A 15,972-nucleotide genomic window follows, 5' to 3' on the forward strand; every position below is an offset into this window, starting at 1 on the left:
TACAAGCCTAATCAACCCAATCTCTCTTCATACATCAGTCCTGCCATCCCAGGAATCAGTCTGGTGAACCTTCGCTGCACCCTCCATAGCAAGAACATCCTTCCTCAGATAAGGAGACCAACACTGCATGTAATACTCCAGATGTAGGCTCACCAAGGCCTTGTATAATCGCAGTAAGACATCCTTCCTCCTGTACTCGAATCCTCTCACTATGAAGGCCAACATACCATTTGCCTTCTTAACTGCCTGCTGCATCTGCATGCTTACTTTCAGTGACTGGTGCACAAAGATACCCAGGTCTCACTGCACCTCTCCCTTTCCCAATCTATCACGGTTCAGATAATCTGCCTTTCTGTTTTTGCCACCAAAGTGGATAACCTAACATTTATCCACATTATACTGTATTTGCCCACTCACTCAACCTGTCCAAATCACACTGAAGCTTCTCTGCATCCTCCTCACAGCTCACACTCCCACCTAGCTTTGTGTTGTTTGTGACACTCTTGTTCAAGAAAGGGTGTAAGGACGTTCCTAGAAACTACAGCCTAGTCAATTTAACATTAGTGGTGGGTGAAGTTCTAGAAATAAGAATCGGGAAAAATCAATAGGTACTTGGAGAGCTTTGAGTTAATTAAGGAGAGCCGGCACAGATTTGTAAAAGGCAGATCATGTTTAATTAATCTAATTTAATTTTTTGATGAAGTAACAGAGAAGGTTAATGAGCATGCAGGTTGTCTATATGGATTTTAAGAAAGCATTTGACAAAGTATAAGATAAAAGGCTGGTTAACAAAATTGAGGCTTGGATAAAAAAAAATTGACTTAAGGACAGAAAACAGCAAATTGTAAATGGTTTTATTTCAGACTAGAGGATGGTAGACAGTGGTGTTCCCCAGGGTCTGTGCTAGGACCACTGCTTTCTTGATATGTACAAATAACTTGGATATTGGGATACAGAGTAAAATTTCATAATTTACTGATGGTAGCAAACTTGGAGGTGTGGCAAACAGTGAGAATGATACCAATCAACTGCAACAGGTAATAGGCTAGCAGAATCAGCAGACAAGTGTCAGATGGAATTTAATACAGAGAAATGTGAGGTGATGCATTTTGGCAGAAGGCATAGGGAGAGGCAATATATACTTAATGACACAGTTCTAAAGAGTGTGCAGGGACAAAGGGACCTGGGGGTTCATGTTCACAGATCTTTGAAGGTGGCAGGACAAATTGAGAAAGTAATTAGCAAAGCATATGGGATCTTGGGCTTCATAAATAGAGGTATTGTCTACAAAAGCAGGGAAATTATACTGAACCTTTAGAAAGCTCTAGTTAAGCCACAACTGGAGGATTGCATCCAGTTCTTGTCAGCACACTTTAGAAAGGATGTAAGGGTCCTTTAGTGGGTGCAGAGGAGATGTACCAGAATGGTTTCAGGGATGAAAAAATTAGCTACAAGATTAAGTTGGAGCAAAGGAGGTTGATGGAAATAACAAGAAGTAGTGCTGGAAATACTCAGCAGGTCTGGCAGCATCTGTGGCGAGAGAAGCAGAGTTAACATTTCAGGTCAGTGACCCTCCATCGGTTGAAGGAAGATCTGATAGAGGTGTACAAGATTATGAGCAGTTTAGATAAGGTAGACAAAAGCTGTTACCATTAACTAATGGTATAAAGACTAGAGGACACAGATTTAAGGTTTTGGGCAGGATATATGGAGAGATATAAGGAAAACCCTGTTTTACGCAGTGAGTGATAATGACCTGGAACTCACTGCCGAGGCAGGCGGTGGAAGCGGAAATGGTCAATGATTTCAAAGGCCCTTGAATGAAATAAACTTGTGGGGCTACAGGGATAGAGCGGGGTAACGGGACTGACTGGATTGCTTGACAGAGAGCTAGCATGGACTTGATGGCTGAATGGCCTCCTTCTGTGCAGTTATGACTTAATGTGCAAATTGCTGCATTTTCCTACATGACAAGCAGTGACTATACTTCAAATATTTAATTATCTATGAAGAAACTTGGGATGGCCTGCGGTTGTGAAAGTTGCTAAATCAATGCAAGTTTATTTTACACAACATACTGTAATTCCAGGAGTATTATAAGCTAACTCTGAGATATCATTTCAACTCCATGCTATCTGATTTTGGTTTTAGTTTCAAATCTTAATTTGTACAAAGGGTCTTCCAGTATCTCAATGACTTCAAGGGTAAATTGGATGGCCGCTTGAAGGAAATAGACTTGCAGGGCTAGGGGTATCAAGCAGGTGAGTGGGACTGACTGAGGAGCTTCGTGGAGAGCCGGCATGGACTCAATGGGCCGAATGGTCTCCTTCTGTGCCGTAGATGAATGACCGAAGCTACAAGAAAGAACTACTTGGTAAGCGGGGGAAGCAGCATGCTATAGACAGTACAAAGCGATCCCACAACCAACAGATCAAATCAATGCTCTGCAGTGCTGCCCATCCAGTTGTAAATAGTAATGGACAACTAAACGGATGGGAGGAGGAAGGTCCATGAACATCCCCATCTACAATGATGGCGGAGCCCAGCAGATGACTGTAAAAGAAAAGGCTGAGCATTTGTAACCATCTTCAACCGAGTGGATGATCCATTTCGGCCTCCTCTTGAGATCCCCAACATCACAGGTGTGAGTCTTCACATGATATCAAGAAATGCCCTAGTGCACTGGATATGGCAACGGCTACGCCCCTATCAACATCCTAGCTATAGTACTGAAGGCTTGTGCTCCAGAACTAACCATTCCTGCTGTTCCAATATAGGTATAACACTGGCATCTATCTGGTTACTGCACAGAAGGAAGCCATTTGGTCCGGTATGGCCAACACTCAAAGAGCAACTCACTTAGTCCCACTCCCCTGCCTTTTCCCTGTAGCGCTGCAAATTTTTTCTCTTCAGATAATTATACAGTTCACTTTTGAAGGTCTTGATCGAATCTGTCTCCACCACACTCTCAGGCAGTGCATTCCAGATCCTAACCACTCGCTGCATAAAGAGGTTTTTTCCTCATGTCACTGCTTCTTTTGCCAATCACCTTAAATTGGTGTCCTCTGGGTTGGGATCCTTCAGCCAATGGGAACAGTTTCTCCCTATCTACTCTATCCAGACCCCTCATGATTTTAAACATCTCTGTCAAATCTCCTCTTAATCTTCTCTTCTCTAAGGAGAACAGCCCCAGCTTCTCCAACCTATCCATGTAGCTGAAGTTCATCATCTCTGGAACCATTTTCGTGCATCTTTTCTGCACCCTTTCTAATGCCTTAACATCCTTCTGAAAGTGTGGTGCCCAAAACTGGACACAGTACTCCAGTTGAGGCTGAACCAGTGTTTTCTGCAGGTTCATCATAACTTCCTTGTTTTTGTACTCTATGCCCCTATTTATAAAGCCCAGAATCCCTATGCTTTATTAACTGTTTTCCTCAACCTGCCCTGCAAACTTCAATGATCAGATAGAGTACAATGTAGGAAAATGTGAAGTTATCCACTTTGGCAGGAAGACTAGTAAAGCAGCATTTATTTAAATGGAGAGAGATTACAGAACTCTGAGGTACAGAGGGATCTGGATGTCCTGGTACATAAATCACAAAAAGTGATTAGGAAGGCAAATGGAATGTTGTTATTTATTGCAAGGGGAATGGAATATAAAAGTCGAGATGTTTTGCTACTGTTGTATAGGGTATTGGTGAGACCACATCTGGAGTACTGTGTACAGTTTTGGCCTCCTCATTTAAGAAAGGATAGAATGCATTCGAAGCAGTGCAGAAAAGGCTCAGTTGACTGATACCTGGGATGGGGGCCAGGGTTATCTTATGAGGAAAGGTTGGATCTGTATCCATTGGAGTTTAGAAGAATGAAAGGTGATCTTATTGAAACAGGATCCTGAGGGGACTTGACAGGGTGGATGCTGAAAGGATGTTTTCCCTTGTGGGACACAGTTTAAAAATTTAAAAAACATTTAAGACAGAGATGAGGAGAAATTATTTCTCTGAGGATTGTGAGTCTTTGGAACTCTCTTTCCCAGAGAGCGGTGGAGGCAGGATTATTGAGGCCACAATCAGATCAGCCATGATCTTATTAAATGGTGGAGCAGGCACAAAGGGGCTGAATGGCCGCCTCCTGCTGCTAATTTGTATGATCATATGATTTGTGTGTATATAGCCCCAGGTCCCTCTGCTCCTGCACCACCTTTCGAATTGCACCCTTTAATTTATATTGCCTCTCCTCGTTCTTCCTACCAAAATGAATCACTTCACACTTTTCTGCATTAAAATACATCTGCCACTTGTCCTCCCATTCCACCAGCCTGTCTATGTCCTCTTGAAGTTTATCACTATCCTCTTCACAGTTCACAATACTACCAAGTTTTGAGTCGTCTGCAAATTTTGAAATTGTACTCTGGACACACAAGTCAAGGTCCGAAATATACATTTAGAAATGCAGGGGTCCCAACACCGACCCCTGGGGAACTGCACTATATACCTTCCTTCAGATCAAAATATAACCGTTCACAACTACTCTCTCTTTCCTTTCACTCAGCCAATTTCATATCCGTAATGCTACTGTCCCCTTTATTCCATGGACTCTAACTTTGCTGACAAGCCTTTCATGTGGCACTTTATTAAATGCCTTTTGGATGTCTATGTACACCACGTAAACTGTATTACCCTCAAAAACCCTCTCTGTTACCTCATAAAAAAACTCAAGCAAGTTAGTGAAACACGATTTACCCTTAACAAATCTGTGCTGGCTTTCTTTAATTAATCCACATTTCCCACCACCGAGGTTAAACTGACTGGCTTGTAGTTGCTGGACTTATCCTTACACCCTTTTTTTGAACAAGTGTGTAATGTTTGCAATTCTCCAGTCCTCTGGCACCACACTTGTATTTAAGGAGGATTAGAAGATTATGGCCAGTGCCTCTGCAATTTCCACCCTTACTTCCCTAAGTATCCTTGATGCATCTCAGCTGGTCCCGGAGATTTATCAACTTTAAGTACAGCCAGCCTATCTAATACCTCCATTTATCAATTTTTAGCCCATCCAGTGTCTCAACTGCCTTCTCTTTCATCATGATTTGGGCAGCATCTTCTTCCTTGGTAAAGACCGAAGCAAAGTACTCATTTAATACCTCAGGCATACCCTCTGCCTCCATGTGTAAATCCCCTTTTAGGCCCCTAATTGGCCCCACTCATACTCTCTCTTTGTTTCTCTTATTTGTTTTTTCACTTTCCCTCTGAACCTTCTATATTCAGCCTGGTTCTCAATTGCATTATCCACCCGACATCTCTCATATGCACCCTTTTTCTGCTTCATCTTACTCTCTCTCTCTTTCATCATCCAGGAAGCTCTGGATCTGTTTGCCCTACCTTTCCCCTTTGTGGGAATGTACCTTGACTGTACCCGAGCTATCTCCTCTTTAAAAGCAGCCTATTGTTCAGTTATAGTTTTGCCTGCCAATCTTTGATTCCAATTTACTTGAGCCAGATTCATTCTCACTCCATTGAAGTTGGCCTTCCCCCGATTAATTATCCTTGCTCTGGATTGCTCCTTGTTCTTTTCCATAGCTAACCTAAACCATATGAAGCTATAGCCTTTGTCCCCTAAATATTCCCCTACTAACACTTGATTCACTTGATCCACCTCATTTCCCAGAACCAGAACCAGCAGTGCTTCTTTCCTTGTTGAACTGTAAACACACTGATGTAGAAAAGTTTCCTGAAAACGCTCTAGAAACTCTTGCCCCTCTCTGCCTTTTACACTACTAGCCAATCTATATTAGGATAATGGAAGTCCCCATTATAATAACTACTTTATAATTCTTGCAGCTCTGTAATTTATTTGAAAATTGTTCCTCAATATTCTTCCCACTCGTTGGTTGCCTTCAGAATACACCCAGCAATGTAATGGTACCTCTACTGTTTCTTGGCTCTAACCAAATAGATTCTCTCCTTGAGCCCTCTAGGACATCCTCTCTCTCCAGCACTGTAATGTTCTCCTTAATCAATATAGCTACCCCTCCTTCTTTCCTTCCTTCCCGATCTTTCCTGAACCCTTGTATCCAGGACTGTTTGGTATCCGGTCCTGCCCCTTTTGAGCCAGATATCTGTTATCGCCACATTTTCAGCAGCTCACCAACCTTATTTACCACACTCCATGCATTTATATACATGCACAGTAAACCTAATTTAGACCTTATTACATTCCTTTCTTACATTGACCCCATATAATGCCTTACTATTTCCTATTCTAGTGCTATCTGTCTCTCCCAATTCTCTGTGCACCTTGTTTTTCCTCTCTAAATTTACCTCCTGGTTCCCACATCCCTCCCAAGTTAATTTAAACCCTCCCAAATAGCACCAGCAAATCACCCTGCAAGGAGATTGGATCTGGCTCTGTTCAGGTGCAACCCACCTGATCTGTACAGGTCCCATCTCTCCCAGAACCGATCCTAATGTCCCAGGAATCTGAAGCCATCTCTCCAGCCACTGAAGTGGGACCAGTAGGGCAACATTAGTAGATTATTTAGCATTAGGATACATTAACAGTCTTGGAGGGAATATAGAAATACTGTCGTAGTGGGGAACCAGGGCATGATGGGATATGGGGCCATGGTTCTGGGACAGTTGTACAACCCAGAGCCTAATTGCCTCCACATCTGTGTAAACATGCTGTCTTTGCTTCACTAATCAGAGGAATAGGGGAAAAGCTGGAGACAATGCAAGCAGTAAACTATAGGGGCTAGCAGCTTCAAAGCTTTGGAGGAGATAGCAGAAGAATGTTTGTGGGGCAATACCATCCAGGTTATTGAGCAAGCTGGAATGTGTCAGGGTAGTGTGAACAAATGAGTAATGGTAATTGTAACCTATAAATGTGTGCTACAGACTCTGTTTCACTGAGAAGCTGTTTGGGCGACCAGAGAACTTCTCCCTTGCACCGTGCTTGAATAAAACCTTTATTTACTTTAATCCCGCAGACTCGAGAGTGGTTATATTTTCTCCACAGCAATTTGGCGTAGTCGGCAGGATCCTCAAGGCTCAGTCGCCAGTGCCCAGATGAATGTCAGCCTCAGAGAGCGGGTGAGTGCATTCACTTTATTAGATAAGGAGGTCAGCATTCAGGATGGGAAGCTGGTGGGCCAATTTGAGGATCCGAAGCAAAGAACAGGTCCATGGGTGGAGTAACTAAAGACAGCACAGCGCCAGGATCACGGTTCCTTGGGTAAACCAGGAAGTAATATCATTCTTGGGGTTAACCAAGTGAAGTAAGAATGGTCAGAGAGGAAACGAAAGGTCCATTTTCTACTGAGGAACGATCGTAGGGTAGCGAGAGGTCCGTATCCACATGAAGTAGCTAACCACCGTAAAGGAAGCGAGAGGTCCGCTTACCGCAGAGTGGAGGTAAGAACGATCGGAGAGGAAACAAGAGGTCCATTTCCCACTTAGGAAAGATTGTAGGGTAACGAGGTCTGTACCCACACAAATAGTAACAATAGTCAGACTATAAAACATCAGCCATGGCAAATAGGATCTGGAATGGGGACCCAAAGGGTCACTCACCAAATTTCTGGCAGTCAAAGAACTTTAAATAAAATGATCACGAAGGTTGGGATCTCGAGGACCCCAGATAAGCATAAAGAATGGTGGAAAGAGCAGACATAAGTGAATAATTATATTATGCAAGCGCTATCTTACCATGTGTCAGTCTGGAAAGTCTGAATTAGCTAGGCTAACTCAGGAAAAGAGATAAGTTACAAGTGTTAGAAGGGCGAGAGCTGGAGTGGGAAAGTGAGAGGTATCAAACAAATAAGAAATTTGTATTTCAAAACACTTTCCTCAGCCGCTCGCTCCAGACCTTGCCATTGTTCCCCGCTCCTCACTTGCCCCCCAACCCCCCACCCCACTCCAGCCTCTTCTCTCCTTTTGGCCACTCACTCCTACGTCGCCCTGTCACCTCTCGCAGCCTGCCTCGCTTCTTCGGGCAGTGTGCGGAGAACGATTGAACGCAGGAGCGAATGGCCGAGAGGAGGGAAATGGCGTGGCCTGGAGTGAGCGGCTGGAGGAGGGGCGGGAAGTGGGGAGCGAGCGGCCAGAGAGCGGGGTGGCGGGAAACGAAAAGCAGGGAATAATCGGCCAAGGGGAGGGGAAAGGGAGAGGGGAACAGTGGCGAGGTGTGGAGCGAGCGGCTGGGAGGTGGGTGGGGGGGCAGAACAGTGAGGCTGTAGCGAGTGCTTAGGGAAGGGAGCAGGCGGTGAGAAGATGGGCGCAGGAGGGACTGATAGAGAGAAGCGCAATGGTAGGAGGGAGCGGGGGAGTATTGGGGGTGGGATAGAAGTGGCGATGGCAGCCGTTGAGGGAGTTTCGGGTTACGTTTTTCTGTGATAAATTGAGCAGCGCCATCTTTAATCCTGGCAGCTGCCTGAACGTCACAGACAGTGATGTTTCAGTGGAAGAGGCTGCATTTGCGCATGTGCTAGTACTGTGCCACCTAGTGGTTGCATTGCATGAGGAAAGATAGAAACTGGTAGTTACATAACCTATAACGGGGGAATGAAGAATACAATCAAATTCCTGATGATTATATCTCAAGAACATGCCAATGGAACTTTTTTTTAATTCGTTCATGGGATGTGGACAACGCTGACTAGGTCAGCCTTTATTGCCCATCCCAAATTGCCCTCGAGAAGGTGTTGGTGAGCTGCCTTCTTGAACCGCTGCAGTCCATGTGAGGTAGGTACACCCACAGTGCAGTTAGGAAGGGAGTTCCAGGATTTTATCCCAGTGGCAGTGAAGGAACGGCGATATAGTTCCAAGTCAGGATGATGTGAGATTTGGAGGGGAACTTGCAGCTGGTGGTGTTCCCATGCATTTGCTGTCCTTGTCCTTCCAGTTGGTAGAGGTGTCAGGTTTGGAAAGTGCTGTCTAAGGAGCCTTGGTGTGTTGCTGCAGTGCATCTTGTAGATGGTACACACTGCTGCCACTGTGCGTTGGTGGTATAGGGAGTGAATGTTTGTAGATCGGGTTCTAATCAAGTTGGCTGCTTTGTCCTAGATTGTGTCGAGCTTCCTGAGTGTTGTTGCAGTTGCACCCATCCAGGCAAGTGGAGAGCATTCCATCAGACTCCTGACTTGTTGATGTTGGACAGGCTTTGGGGAGTCAGGAGGTAAGTTACTTGCTGCAGGATTCCTAGCCTCTAACCTGCTCTTGTAGCCACAGTATTTATATGGCTATTCCAGTTCAGTTTCTGGTTAATGTTGATAATGGGGGATTCAGTGATGGTAATGCCATTGAATGTCATGGGGAGATGGTTAGATTCTCTCTTGTTGGAGATGGTCATTGCTTGGCACTTGTGTAGCGCAAATGTTACTTGCCACTTATCAGCCCAAGCCTGAATATTGTCCAGGTCTTGCTGCATTTCTGCCCGGTCTGCTTCAGTATCTGAGTCGTCGAGAATGGTGCTGAACATTGTGCAATCATCAGCGAATATCTCCTTATGACTGAAGGAAGGTCATTGATGAAGCAGCTGAAGACACTACCCTGAGGAATTCGTGAAGTGATGTCCTGGAGCTGAGATGATTGACCTCCAACAACCACAATCATTTTCCTTTGCACTAGGTATGACTCCAACCAGTGGAGTGTTTTTGCCCTGATTCCCATTGACTTCAGTTTTGCTAGGGCTCCTTGACTTATTCAGGGGGTACAAATTCATATCCCTGGGAGTGGTGAGGGATGGGCTTGTGTATCAGGTGGGATCCCAGGGGTATATAGCTACATGTTTAAATGGTACTCTTTTGTTAACAACACAAGAATGTTGTACTGAGTCACAGCATTACATCATCTGCTCTTGCAATACTCTGAGACCCATCAGTAATGACTCTCCCACAGTGGTATCCGTCAGCCCTCTTGAGAAAGCCTTTAAGGCAGTGTAAACCTCCCTTACACAGTGGTGCTTTTTGATGGACAGGACAAGGTTCTTATAGGAAGGATTGGAGTGTGAAAATAACCACACTTTCTGCTAACAGATCACTGAGTCCTTAACGGTGGGGAATTTCCACCTTGCGAGAAGGGTCCTCTCCCGTATGTATTCAGCCTATGGTGGGATGGTTCGCTAAACATTGCCAATGTCCTGGAAAGATGAAAGAATAGTCTGGTAAGTAGTGCAAAGGGCCCTATCCACTACTAGGAGGTTTATAGAGCAAAGCCGTCAAGCAATCACGAGGGGCAAGGTGCAGGTGAACCTAGCCAAAGGAATGGCTAGAGTATTGGAGGACTTGGCCAGCAATCAAGCCGAGATGGCAGGAATGCAGTATAACTAGTACGAAGTGGAAGGATCGCTGCAGCTGTTGTGGCCATTGCGACCCTGTTAGTTGGTCTCTGTATTTGTTGCCACCAAAGGCTAATGGTATCCCAGGAGGTGCAGATGGTAATGCTGGCCAACAAAGGGTACACCCAGTATCTGCCGCGGTCAGAGCCCCCTCCCAGGGAATATGAAACTTGGGAACATTTATGAAGATTACATTATGGAATGAAAAGGAGGATCCAGGTCCAGTTCAGGTCAATAGGACTTGGGTGAAGCCGTAAGAGAACGGTAGACTAAGAAATCCAAAGCCCACTGAACTCCAGTAGGATCCCTGGAGCCATTGGTTAGTGGAGGATGTTGGGAATGTCCTGCCTGGGTCAGGTAGTGCGCCTGACCAGGGGTCCAAAAGGAAGGACTGAAGTGGGACCAGTAGGGTAACATTAGTAACATATTCTAATCCTGAATAATCTAACAGTCTTAGAGGGAATATAGAAACACTGTAGTTGTGAGGAACCAGGGCATGATGTGATATGTGGTTCTGGGAAAGTGTACAACCCACAGCCTAATTGCCTCCACATCTGTGTCAACATGCTGTCCTGGTTTCACTAATCAAAGAGATAAGGGGAAAGGCTGGAGACAATACAAGCAGTAAACTATGGGAGGAGATAGCAGGTGAATGTTTGTGGGGCAATACAATCCAGGTTATTGATAAAAAGCTGTAGACCTGGAATGTGTCGGGGTAGTGTGAACAAATGAGTAATGGTAATTATATCCTATAAATGTGTACTACAGACTCTTTCACTGAGAAGATGTTTGGGTGACCAGAGAACTTCTCCCTTGCACCATGCTTGAATAAAACTTTTATTTACTTTAATCCCGTGGACTTGAGAGTGGTTATATTTTTATATTTTCTCCACAACACCACTCATTCATCTGCTCTGACATCCTAATTCTATACTCTCTCGCGTGTGGTACTGGGAACAATCCAGAGAATACTGCCTTTGAAGTCCTTCTTGCTAGTTTCTTTCCGAGCTCCCTAAACTCTGCCTGCAGGACCTCATCCCTCTTTCAACCAATATGGAACACGACTGCTGGCTGCTTACCCTCGCCTTCAGAGTGCTTTGCAGCTGCTCTGTGACATCCTGGACACTGGCAACAGAGGCAACATACCATCCTGGATTCACGTCTGCAGCCGCAAAAACAGCTGTCAGTTCTCCTAACTATAAAATCCCTTGTTACTATTGCTTTTTATAATCTTCCTCCTGCCCCCTGTACATCTGAGCCAGTCATGGTACCGTGGTCTAGACTCTGGCTGCACACCCCAGAGGAACCATCATTCTCACCAGTATTCAGAATGGAATACTCGTTGGTGAGTGAGAAATGCTCAGGGGAGTCCTACACTGTTTGCCTGGTCCTCCTTGTCTGCCTGGCAGTCAGCCATTCCCTTTCTGCCTGCATACTCTTACGCTGCGGTGTGCCCACATCTATAAATGTGCTATCCTGAAGCTCTCAGCCTTGTGGATGCACCATAGTGACACCGGTTGCTGCTTAAGCTGATGTTGCTGACGACACTTCCTACACATGAAGTCGTCCAGGACACGAGGAGTGTCGTGGAGTTCCCACCTGGAGCAGGGTGTGCACTCCACTGGTCTGAGCTGAATTTAGAATATTAAACTTACTACTTAAAATAAGAAAGACTCACCAGCTACTCACCAATCAGCTACTCCCTACTTGCTTTACTCTGCTCCCAGCCTTCTTCACATTATTACTTCCCTGCTTGCATGACAAGATTTTTTTAAAAAGTTCATTTATGGTATGTGCAGCATTTGACCAAGTGTTGCATCAAAGAGCCCTAACAAAACTGGCAATCAGGGGAATACTCTCCATTGGCTGGAGTCATACGTCACACAAAGGAAGTGTTTGTTGGAGGCTAATCATCTCAGCCCCAAGACATCACTGCAGGATTTCCTCAGGGCAGTGTCCTAGGCCCAATCACCTTTAGCTGCTTCATCAATGACGTGACCTTCATCATAAGGTCACAAGTGGGTATGTTCACTGATGATTGCAAAGTGTTCAGTACCATTCGCAACTCCTTAGATTCCTTAGATAATGAAGCAGTCCATTCACACATGCAGCAAGACCTGGACAGCATTCAGGCTTGGGCTGTTAAGTGGCAAGTGACATTTGTGCCACACAAGTGCCATCTCCAACAAGAGAGAATCTAACCACTTTTCTTTGACATTCAACAGAATTAGCATCGTTGAATCTCCCACCATCAACATCGTGGGCAACCCAAGTAACCAGAAACTTAACTGAACCAGCCACATAAATACAGTGACTACAAGAACAGGATAGAGGCTGGGTATTCTGTGGTGAGTGACCCAATAACCCACCTCCTGACTCTCCAAAGCCTTTCCACCATGTACAAGGCACGTCAGGAGTGTGATAGATACTCTCCATTTGCCTGGATGAGTGCATCTCCAACAATACTCAAGAAGCTTGACACTATCCAGGACACAACAGCTCACTTGATAGTCAGTCCATCCATCATGTTGAACAGTCACTCACTGCACCACCAACACACAGTGGCTGCAATGAGTACCATCTACAAGATGCACTGCAGCAACTACCCAAGGCTTCTTTGACAACAACTTCCAAACCAGTCACCTCTACCGCCTAGAAGGACAAGTGCACCAGCACATAGGAACGCCACCTGCAAGTTCCCCTCCAAGTCATACACCATCCTGACTTGGAAATATATTACCGTTTCTTCATTGTGACTGGGTCAAAATCCTGGAACTCCCTCCCTAACAGCACTATGGGTGTACCTACACCACATAGACTGCAATGATTCATGAAGGCAGCTCACCACCACCTTCTCAAGGGCAATTTGGGATAGGCTATAAGAGTGACAGGAGTACCAAAATGACAGTCTATTCTTTATGTCAGTAAGTGACCATATAATCACACAGCTATTGATTTAAATGCCTTTCAAGATGTCAATGTGTCAAGGTTTTCAATTATAAGGGATCAATCATTTCGGCTAGTGATGAGAAATTTTTTCATTCAGTGTTGTGAATGTTTGGAATTCTCTACCCCAGAGGGCTGTAGATGCTCCATCGTTGAGTATATTTAAGACTGAATTAGTGAGTCACGGGATATGCAGAGTGGGTAGGAAAGTGGAGTTGAGGCAGATCGGCCATAATTATATTAAATGGTGGAGCAGGCTCGATAGGCTGTATGGTCTAATTCTGCCTCTATTTCTTATGCTCTCGTAATTTTTCCTTTTCTGAAATTGTGGGTGGCAGAGGTGGGCTAAGATTTGCGTTTTTATTGTTTAACTTCCAGCTGTTTCGCCCTCCTGTTTTACCTGAGGTGCAATGTTAATTTATAACAGTTGTATGATGAAAAAACATTTTAAATTCACAAGTTTTCTTTTAAATCTGTTTTTCTTCATATCTTTGGCACAGTACTAAGTTACGAATCATTAACATTATGGGAGAATTCATGACTAATTCAGACTGGTGGCAGCCTTTTATTTAGCTTCCCCTTTTGCCCTCCTACAGGGAAACTCATCTTGCAATATAAATGGTGAAACCCCAGAAGTACATAATTTCCTTCAAAAGTCAGGTGTACAATAATGGGATATTTGTATTGAAAATTGAAAGCTTTGCTATGTAGTTGAGGCAGAGACCATTTTTCTTTAAAATAAAGAGTAGATAAACATTTGAAACACTTAAGGTGCAGGGCTATGAGGAGAAGGCAAGGCAGTGGAAAGCAGTTTGGATTGCTCTAACAAAGAATCAGCATAGATAAGATGAGCTGAATGTCTCACTTTTGTGTAGTAAATTTCTATGCTTCTAAAAAGTATAGCAGTAAGAGACAGTAGAGGAAGTGGGAGTAATGTATTACCAGTTAGATAGATAAACATCCCAGCAGAGAACAGGAAGTTTGCAGCTATTGATTGAAAATTCTGAAATGGAAGGTAAGAGTAGACCTCACTGAGAGATGATTACACCATAGGCTTCTCCAGTTTCCTGCTGAATAAACTAAAGTGCTAACATAGCAGATGTTTCTGCAGGAACAGCATCCTAAAATTACTCAGTCATAGCTGTAATACTGAATGAGAACCACCTTATGCTGTTCTCATGATGCATTGTCTGGCTGGCTCCCAAGTGGTGTATCCAACGATATACTGTACTCTGAAGCAGGATGCTTTAAAGAAGAACACTGTTATATTTACAAAACGTTAAATTTAATTGGTTAGCTCACAAACACAATGTTATGCAAAATTTTCCAAACCATTCCAGGAGATGTCCAGCTGCAATAGCGCTGCTGCTTTTTAGCCATAAGCTTTAACATTGTTTCTAAAGCTCCAACATGAGAAGCATTCATAGTGCTGATATGTAATTGCAACTTTGAAGGCTTCCTCCTGTTGCGATTGTGGTATTGCACCTTAAGCATTTCCAGTTGCTCACATTATTTCCACTTTATTGGTTTATCTTCTGTAAGATTGCACGGGGAGAAAACTACACTCTCATTCTTTGTGTCACCCTGTCCTTCTGTTTGACTTTTGTTCTTTTTCTCTCTATTTAACTATTGCACACTTTTTCATTGTTTATTTGTTTCCAACACTTATCTTCACGATCACTATGTCCTCAGAATCACAGAATTGTTACAGTACAGAAGGAGGCCATTCGGCCCATCGTGTCCGCACTGGCTCTCTGAAAGAGCAGTTCACTCAGTTCCATTCCCCCGCCTTCTCCCATTACCCTGCACATTCTTCCTTTTCATATAACAGTCCTCTTTTGCACAGCTGTCAGTCATTGATGGTAATGCTCTTGCAAACTCTAAGGTGAGGCTTCAGTGCTGCACTGTCAGAAGTGCTGTCTTTCAGATGGGATGTTAAACCAAGGCCTATCTGCCCGCTTGGGTGCATGTAAAAAATCCCATGGCACAATTTCAAAGATGAGCCTGGCCAATATTTATCCCTCAACCAATACCTAAACAACAGATTATCTGGTCATTATCACCTTGCTGTTTGTGGTACCTTGCTGTGCCATTCAGCGTGCTTCAGACATATAGCAGGTGCAACATTTAATTAAAACAATTGGATAAATTTCCAACTATTCTTTTGCACATATGCCTGTACTACTGATCTCTATTATTTTATAATAACTTGGACAAAATGTTAATTTCTCTCAATTTATATTGTACTTATGATTCTGATAATATATTGAAGGGATTTTTTTTAAACAAATCAGTTCAAACTGCTCTGTGGTGTTGTTCCTTTTACAGTCATCTAGCTAGCAGGAATCAATGATATCTTGACTACATTGTTCCCATGGACAAATAACAGGGCTCAAAAAACAATAAGCAGTTGTTGGCACAGAAATAGTTGTTATTTGAAACCTGTCATTCCCCATCCTGACCTACCGTTAGTGGTATTGGTTCAGAGACCTTTGAATCAAATCTGGAACAACCAAATTGGTCAAGTGTTTAGATTGATAATTGAGTGTCACATGATCCCTACTGGTCAATGAGACTGCTTATAGGCAATCATGAGTTGAAGTAACATTCGTGCCACACAAGTACCAGGAAATGACCATCCCAAACAAGAGAGAATCTAACTATCACCCCTTGATGTTCAATGGCATTACC

Source organism: Heterodontus francisci, chromosome 1, assembly GCF_036365525.1.
Source record: "Heterodontus francisci isolate sHetFra1 chromosome 1, sHetFra1.hap1, whole genome shotgun sequence".
Lineage (NCBI taxonomy): Eukaryota > Metazoa > Chordata > Chondrichthyes > Heterodontiformes > Heterodontidae > Heterodontus > Heterodontus francisci.